This window comes from Ranitomeya imitator, chromosome 5 (genome assembly GCF_032444005.1).
Source record: "Ranitomeya imitator isolate aRanImi1 chromosome 5, aRanImi1.pri, whole genome shotgun sequence".
In the NCBI taxonomy this organism is placed as follows: domain Eukaryota; kingdom Metazoa; phylum Chordata; class Amphibia; order Anura; family Dendrobatidae; genus Ranitomeya; species Ranitomeya imitator.
Window position 1 is genome coordinate 709626865 of NC_091286.1, and position 8590 is coordinate 709635454.

The following is an 8590-nucleotide window of genomic DNA, read 5'->3' on the forward strand; positions in this document are numbered from 1 at the left end:
TTTTCTCAGCGCTGTAGCTCATTGGGCTGCCCTAGAAGGCTCCCTGATAGCTGCATTGCTGTGTGTACGCCGCTGTGCAAACCAACTGCTTTTTTCAAAGCACAAATCCTCTTGTTCCTTCCTTTCTGCACAGCTATCTTTTTTGTTTGTCCACACTTTTTATTTCATTTGTGCATCAGTCCACTCCTTATTGCTGCCTGCCATACCTGGCTGAGATTACTGCAGGCAGGGAGATAGTAATTGTAGGACATTCCCTGTTTTTTTTTTTTTTTGGTGGGAGATTAAGATTGGCAATTTGGCATTTCTGCTAGAGTGCCATCCCTGTGTGTGCCATCTCTCTCACATAGTGGGCCATAGAAAGCCTTTTCATTTTTCTGTATTTTTTTTTGTGGGGTGTATAAATTCTCCCTGATAAAAATACAGTGGGAGATTAATATTGGCCTTTGGGCTTGTGTGCCAGTCCTGAGTGTGCCATCTCTCTCACAAATAGTGGGCCATAGAAAGCCTATTTTATTTTTTTTGGGGTTTTATAAATTCTCCCTGAAAAAAAGGGAGATTAATATTGGCCTCTGGGCTTGTGTGCCAGTCCTGAGCGTGCCATCTGTGCCAGCCCTGAGCGTGCCATCTCTCTCACAAATAGTGGGCCATAGAAAGCCTATTTAATTTTTTTTTTGGTTTTATAAATTCTCCCTGAAAAAAAGGGAGATTAATATTGGCCTCTGGGCTTGTGTGCCAGTTGTGAGCGTGCCATCTGTGCCAGTCCTGAGCGTGCCATCTCTCTCACAAATAGTGGGCCATAGAAAGCCTATTTAATTTTTTTTTTTTGTTTTATAAATTTTCCCTGAAAAAAGGGAGATTAATATTGGCCTCTGGGCTTGTGTGCCAGTTGTGAGCGTGCCATCTGTGCCAGTCCTGAGCGTGCCATCTCTCTCACAAATAGTGGGCCATAGAAAGCCTATTTAATTTTTTTTTTTGTTTTATAAATTTTCCCTGAAAAAAGGGAGATTAATATTGGCCTCTGGGCTTGTGTGCCAGTTGTGAGCGTGCCATCTGTGCCAGTCCTGAGCGTGCCATCTCTCTCACAAATAGTGGGCCATAGAAAGCCTATTTAAATATTTTTTTGGTTTTATAAATTCTCCCAGAAAAAAAGGGAGATTAATATTGGCCTCTGGGCTTCTGTGCCAGTCCTGAGCGTGCCATCTGTGCCAGTCCTGAGCGACCCATCTCTCTCACAAATAGTGGGCCATAGAAAGCCTATTTTTTTTTTTTTTTGGGTTTTAGAAATTCTCCCTGAAAAAAAAAGGGAGATTAATATTGCCCTTTGGGCTTGTGTGCCAGTACTAAGCGTTCCATCTCTCTCTCTCTCTCAGTCAGTGTGCCATAGAACGCCTATTTTTGGTTTTATTTGTTTTCTAAATTCTCCCTGAAAAAATCATTTTATTTTATTTGGTTTCTAAATTCTTCCTGATAAAATCATATTTTTTTTATTATTTTTTTTTCTAAAGTCTCCCTGAAAAAAAAAAAAAAAAAAAAAAAACAGTGGGAGATTAATATTGGCCTTTCTGCTTGTGTGCCAGTCTTGACTCCTGGGTGCGTCATCTCTCAGTCAGTGGGCCATAGAACGCCTATTTTTGGTTTTATTTGTTTTATAAATTCTCCCTGAAAAAATCATTTTATTTTATTTGGTTTCTAAATTCTTCCTGATAAAATCATATTTTTTTTATTATTTTTTTTTCTAAAGTCTCCCTGAAAAAAAAAAAAAAAAACAACCAAAAAAAACAGTGGGAGATTAATATTGGCCTTTCTGCTTGTGTGCCAGTCTTGACTCCTGGGTGTGCCATCTCTCTCTCTCTCTCTCTCTCTCTCTCTCTCTCTCTCTCTCCAATTGTGGTCCATAGAAAGCCTATATTTTTTTTCCTTGATTTGGGTTCCAAAATCTACCAGAGAAAATAACTACATCAATCATTGGTAGAAAAATATTGGCCTCTGGGCTTGTGTGCCACTCCTGACTCCTGTGTGCGTCATCTCTCAGTCAGTGGGCCATAGAACGCCTATTTTTGTTTTTATTTGTTTTATAAATTCTCCCTGAAAAAATAATTTTATTTTATTTGGTTTCTAAATTCTTCCTGATAAAATCATATTTTTTTTATTATTTTTTTTTCTAAAGTCTCCCTGAAAAAAAAAAAAAAAAAAAAAAAAAAACCCCCCAAAAAATGGGAGATTAATATTGGCCTTTCTGCTTGTGTGCCAGTCTTGACTCCTGGGTGTGCCATCTCTCTCTCTCTCTCTCTCTCTCTCTCCAATTGTGGTCCATAGAAAGCCTATATTTTTTTTCCTTGATTTGGGTTCCAAAATCTACCAGAGAAAATAACTCCATCAATCATTGGTAGAAAAATATTGGCCTCTGGGCTTGTGTGCCACTCCTGACTCCTGGGTGCGTCATCTCTCACTCAGTGGCCCATAGAAAGCATATAGTTTGTTACATTTGTTTTCTAAATTCTCCCTGCAAAAATCTATTTTTTTTTTTTTGGGGGGGTTTCTAAAGTGTTCCTGAAAAAAATAAAAATAAAAAAAAAATAATAGTGTGACATTAATATTAACATTTGTGCTTCAGTGACAGTCCTGCGTGTGGGGCATCTCTCTAATTTGCAGCCACCAAAAAAAGAGTGTGTAACATTGGGCCTGATTTTCGCTGTGGTCTCACCAACCTGTAAAGGGGTAGCTAAATCATACTGAAGTTATAGCTCACCGTGTAAGTTGTGTGACTGCAACAAATAACGTTAGTTTGGTTACGTTTTTAAAACAATGAGGAAGTCTGGTGGAAGAGGTCGTGGCCGGGGGCGTTCATTGTCAGCTGGTAATGAGGGTAGTGGTAGTGGTGGAGCATCAGGTGGTCGTGGGGAAAAAAATATTGCACCTAAGTCTGGAGCTGTGGAGCCAGGTTCGTCGTCCGGCTACACAAGGCCTCGAACGCTCCCTTTTCTGGGATTAGGAAAACCGCTTTTAAAGCCGGAGCAGCAAGAGCAAGTTTTGGCTTATCTTGCTGACTCAGCCTCTAGCTCTTTTGCCTCCTCTCGTGAAACTGGTAAAAGTAAAAGCAGCGCGTCGTTAGTGGATGTTCACGGTCAGGGACAAGTCGCTTCCTTGTCCTCTTCAGCAAAAACAACAACAGAGAAGAATGCAGCAGGCGACACAACGGGTTACTCCATGGAGCTCTTTACACATACCGTCCCTGGCTTAGAAAGTGAAGCAGTTAACAGTCCATGCCCATTACAAATTGAATCTGACATGGAGTGCACTGACGCACAGCCACAGCCAGACTACTATGCTGGTCCTTTGACTCAGACCACAACATTGCCCTCGCAGGGTGCTGATCAAGAATCAGACCCTGATGAGACTATGTTGCCCCATCACGAACGCTATACCACCGAACGACACGGTGACACAGACGAAGTTGCGCAGGAGGTACAAGAAGAGTTATTAGATGACCCAGTTCTTGACCCCGATTGGCAGCCATTGGGGGAACAGGGTGCAGGCGGCAGCAGTTCTGAAGCAGAGGAGGAGGAGGGGCCGCAGCAGGCATCAACATCGCCACAGGTTCCATCTGCCGGGCCCGTATCTTGCCCAAAACGCGTGGCAAAGCCAAAACCTGGTGGAGGACAGCGTGGCCATCCGGTTAAAGCTCAGTCTGCAATGCCTGAAAAGGTATCCGATGCTAGAAAGAGTGCAGTCTGGCATTTTTTTAAACAACATCCAATTGATCAGCGCAAAGTCATCTGTCAAAAATGTTCTACTTCCTTAAGCAGAGGTCAGAATCTGAAAAGTCTCAATACTAGTTGCATGCATAGACATTTAACCACCATGCATTTGAAAGCTTGGACTAACTACCAAACGTCCCTTAAGGTTGTAGCACCCTCGGCCAATGAAGCTAGTCATCAACGCAACATCCCTTCCGGCAGTGTAGGACCACCATTTAGCGCACCACCTGCTGTATCTGTGCAGGTATCTTTGCCAGGCCAAAGCAGTCAGGGTCAGGGAATCACCAGTTTCGTAGTAGGAAACACTGCATCTAGGGCACCGGCGGCAACAATACCATCTCCCACCGTCTCTCAGTCTGCCATGTCCACCGGCACCCCCGCTAGTTCCACGATCTCCAGCTCTCCAGTCCAGCTCACCCTACATGAGACTATGGTTAGAAAAAGGAAATACTTAGCCTCGCATCCGCGTACACAGGGTTTGAACGCCCACATAGCTAGACTAATCTCGTTAGAGATGATGCCCTACCGGTTAGTTGAAAGCGAAGCTTTCAAAGACCTGATGGACTACGCTGTACCACGCTACGAGCTACCCAGTCGACACTTTTTTTCCAGAAAAGCCATCCCAGCCCTCCACCAGCATGTTAAAGAGCGCATCTTCCATGCACTCAGGCAATCTGTGAGCACAAAGGTGCACCTGACAACAGATGCATGGACCAGTAGGCATGGCCAGGGACGTTACGTGTCCATCACGGCACACTGGGTAAATGTGGTGGATTCAGGGTCCACAGGGGACAGCAAGTTTGGGACAGTTCTGCCTAGTCCACGGTCTAGTAAACAGTTGTCTGTAGCCGTTCGCACCCCCTCCTCCTCCTCCTCCTCCTCGTCCTCCTGCAGAAGCAAGAGCTCGTCCACAGACCGCAGTCGCACAAACACTCCATCCGCACCTGCCACTGTTGCACACCAGGTCTCCCATTATGGGGCAGCTACTGGCATACGTCAGCAGGCTGTATTGGCTATGAAGTGTTTGGGCGACAATAGACACACCGCGGAAGTTCTGTCCGAGTTCTTGCAGCAAGAAACGCAGTCGTGGCTGGGCACTGTAGATCTTGAGGCAGGCAAGGTAGTGAGTGATAACGGAAGGAATTTCATGGCTGCCATCTCCCTTTCCCAACTGAAACACATTCCTTGCCTGGCTCACACCTTAAACCTGGTGGTGCAGTGCTTCCTGAAAAGTTATCCGGGGTTATCCGACCTGCTCCTCAAAGTGCGTGGACTTTGCGCACATATCCGCCGTTCGCCTGTACACTCCAGCCGTATGCAGACCTATCAGCGTTCTTTGAACCTTCCCCAGCATCGCCTAATCATAGACGTTGCAACAAGGTGGAACTCAACACTGCACATGCTTCAGAGACTGTGCGAACAGAGGCGGGCTGTTATGTTTTTGTGGGAGGATACACATACACGGGCAGGCAGTAGGATGGCAGACATGGAGTTGTCAGGTGTGCAGTGGTCGAAGATTCAAGACATGTGTCAAGTCCTTCAGTGTTTTGAGGAATGCACACGGCTGGTTAGTGCAGACAACGCCATAATAAGCATGAGCATCCCCCTAATGCGTCTGCTGATGCAAAGTTTGACGCACATAAAGGATCAGGCGTCTGCACCAGAGGAAGAGGAAAGCCTTGATGACAGTCAGCGATTGTCTGGTCAGGGCAGTGTACATGACGAGGTACCGGGCGAAGAGGAGGTGGAGGATGAGGAGGATGATGGGGATGAGTATATTTTTAATGAGGAAGCTTTCCCGGGGGCACGGGAAATTGGTGGCGTGGCAAGGCCGGGTTCTGGTTTTTTGAGGGACACAAGTGACGTAGATTTGCCTGCAACTGCCCCTCAACCAAGCACAACCGCAGATTTGACAACGGGAACTTTGGCCCACATGGCGGATTATGCCTTGCGTATCCTCAAAAGGGACACACGCATTACAAAAATGATGAACGATAACGATTACTGGTTGGCCTGCCTCCTTGATCCTCGCTATAAAGGCAAATTGCAAAATATTATGCCACATGAGAACTTGGAACTAATATTAGCAACAAAACAATCAACTCTTGTTGACCGTTTGCTTCTGGCATTCCCTGCACACAGCGCCCGTGATCGTTCTCACACGAGCTCCAGGGGCCAGCAGACCAGAGGTGTTAGAGGGGCAGAAATCAGAAGTGGCGTTGGCCAGAGGGGTTTTCTGACCAGGTTGTGGAGTGATTTTTCTATGACCGCAGACAGGACAGGTACTGCAGCATCAATTCAAAGTGACAGGAGACAACATTTGTCCAGTATGGTTACAAACTATTTTTCATCCCTTATCGACGTTCTCCCTCAACCGTCATTCCCATTTGATTACTGGGCATCCAAATTAGACACCTGGCCAGAATTGGCAGAATATGCATTGCAGGAGCTTGCTTGCCCGGCAGCTAGTGTCCTATCAGAAAGAGTATTCAGTGCTGCAGGTTCAATACTAACAGAAAAAAGGACTCGTCTGGCTACCCAAAATGTAGATGATCTAACCTTCATTAAAATGAACCACAACTGGATTTCAAAATCTTTTGCCCCACCCTGCCCGGCTGACACCTAGCTTTCCTATGAAAAGGTCTTGCCTGTGGACTATTCTGAATGACTTTTCCAATCTCGTAATTTTCTTCACCTGATTGTCCAGCATACGACATGTTTCCACCTCACGAAATGGCCAAACTCCCCACACGGGGCCGTGCTATCGCCACTTTGCGCTTGGACCCTTGAGAGTGCTGTTTGTCTGAAGAGGTGGGTGTGGCCGCTTTTGGTCGACGGCACTGCCACTGGGTCCCTCATAGTACAATAAAGTGTCTCTGGCGGTGGTGGTGCGCACCCAACGTCAGACACACCGTTGTAATATGAGGGGCCCTGTGCCTGTACCGCCGGCCACAAGACAGTTCCCCCCCCCAGCTCAAACAGTGCTCTACCACTAGCAAAATTATCTCTCACAGCTTCACCAATGTGTAGTCTAGGCGCTGACATCCTTCAATGCCTGGCACTGACAATACCATTGTTTTGACATTTTTGTTATGTTAGGCCTTCGAAGCCTGTCTGCGGTCCCTTCTTTCTACAACTACTACACTGACCAGGCCACTGCTGGCCGTGTTACCCTGGAACCAATTTAAAAGTGCCTACAGTCAGCCCAATTTTGTTATGTTAGGCCTTCGAAGACTGTCTGCCGTCACTCCTTCCACTAGACTTCCACTGACCAGACCACTGCTGCCCGTGTACCCCTGGAACCAATTTAAAAGTGCCTACAGCCAGCCCAAGTTTGTTATGTTAGGCCTTCGAAGCCTGTCTGCGGTCACTCCTTCCACTAGACTTCCACAGACCAGACCACTGCTGCCCGTGTACCCCTGGAACCAATTTAAAAGTGCCTACAGCCAGCCCAAGTTTGTTATGTTAGGCCTTGGAAGCCTGTCTGCGGTCACTCCTTCCACTAGACTTCCACTGACCAGACCACTGCTGCCCGTGTACCCCTGGAACCAATTTAAAAGTGCCTACAGCCAGCCCAAGTTTGTTATGTTAGGCCTTCGAAGCCTGTCTGCGGTCACTCCTTCCACTAGACTTCCACAGACCAGACCACTGCTGCCCGTGTACCCCTGGAACCAATTTAAAAGTGCCTACAGCCAGCCCAAGTTTGTTATGTTAGGCCTTGGAAGCCTGTCTGCGGTCACTCCTTCCACTAGACTTCCACTGACCAGACCACTGCTGCCCATGTACCCCTGGAACCAATTTAAAAGTGCCTACAGCCAGCCCAAGTTTGTTATGTTAGGCCTTGGAAGCCTGTCTGCGGTCACTCCTTCCACTAGACTTCCACTGACCAGACCACTGCTGCCCGTGTACCCCTGGAACCAATTTAAAAGTGCCTACAGCCAGCCCAAGTTTGTTATGTTAGGCCTTCGAAGCCTGTCTGCGGTCACTCCTTCCACTAGACTTCCACAGACCAGACCACTGCTGCCCGTGTACCCCTGGAACCAATTTAAAAGTGCCTACAGCCAGCCCAAGTTTGTTATGTTAGGCCTTGGAAGCCTGTCTGCGGTCACTCCTTCCACTAGACTTCCACTGACCAGACCACTGCTGCCCGTGTACCCCTGGAACCAATTTAAAAGTGCCTACAGCCAGCCCAAGTTTGTTATGTTAGGCCTTGGAAGCCTGTCTGCGGTCACTCCTTCCACTAGACTTCCACTGACCAGACCACTGCTGCCCATGTACCCCTGGAACCAATTTAAAAGTGCCTACAGCCAGCCCAAGTTTGTTATGTTAGGCCTTGGAAGCCTGTCTGCGGTCACTCCTTCCACTAGACTTCCACTGACCAGACCACTGCTGCCCGTGTACCCCTGGAACCAATTTAAAAGTGCCTACAGCCAGCCCAAGTTTGTTATGTTAGGCCTTCGAAGCCTGTCTGCGGTCACTCCTTCCACTAGACTTCCACAGACCAGACCACTGCTGCCCGTGTACCCCTGGAACCAATTTAAAAGTGCCTACAGCCAGCCCAAGTTTGTTATGTTAGGCCTTGGAAGCCTGTCTGCGGTCACTCCTTCCACTAGACTTCCACTGACCAGACCACTGCTGCCCGTGTACCCCTGGAACCAATTTAAAAGTGCCTACAGCCAGCCCAAGTTTGTTATGTTAGGCCTTCGAAGCCTGTCTGCGGTCACTCCTTCCACTAGACTTCCACAGACCAGACCACTGCTGCCCGTGTACCCCTGGAACCAATTTAAAAGTGCCTACAGCCAGCCCAAGTTTGTTATGTTAGGCCTTGGAAG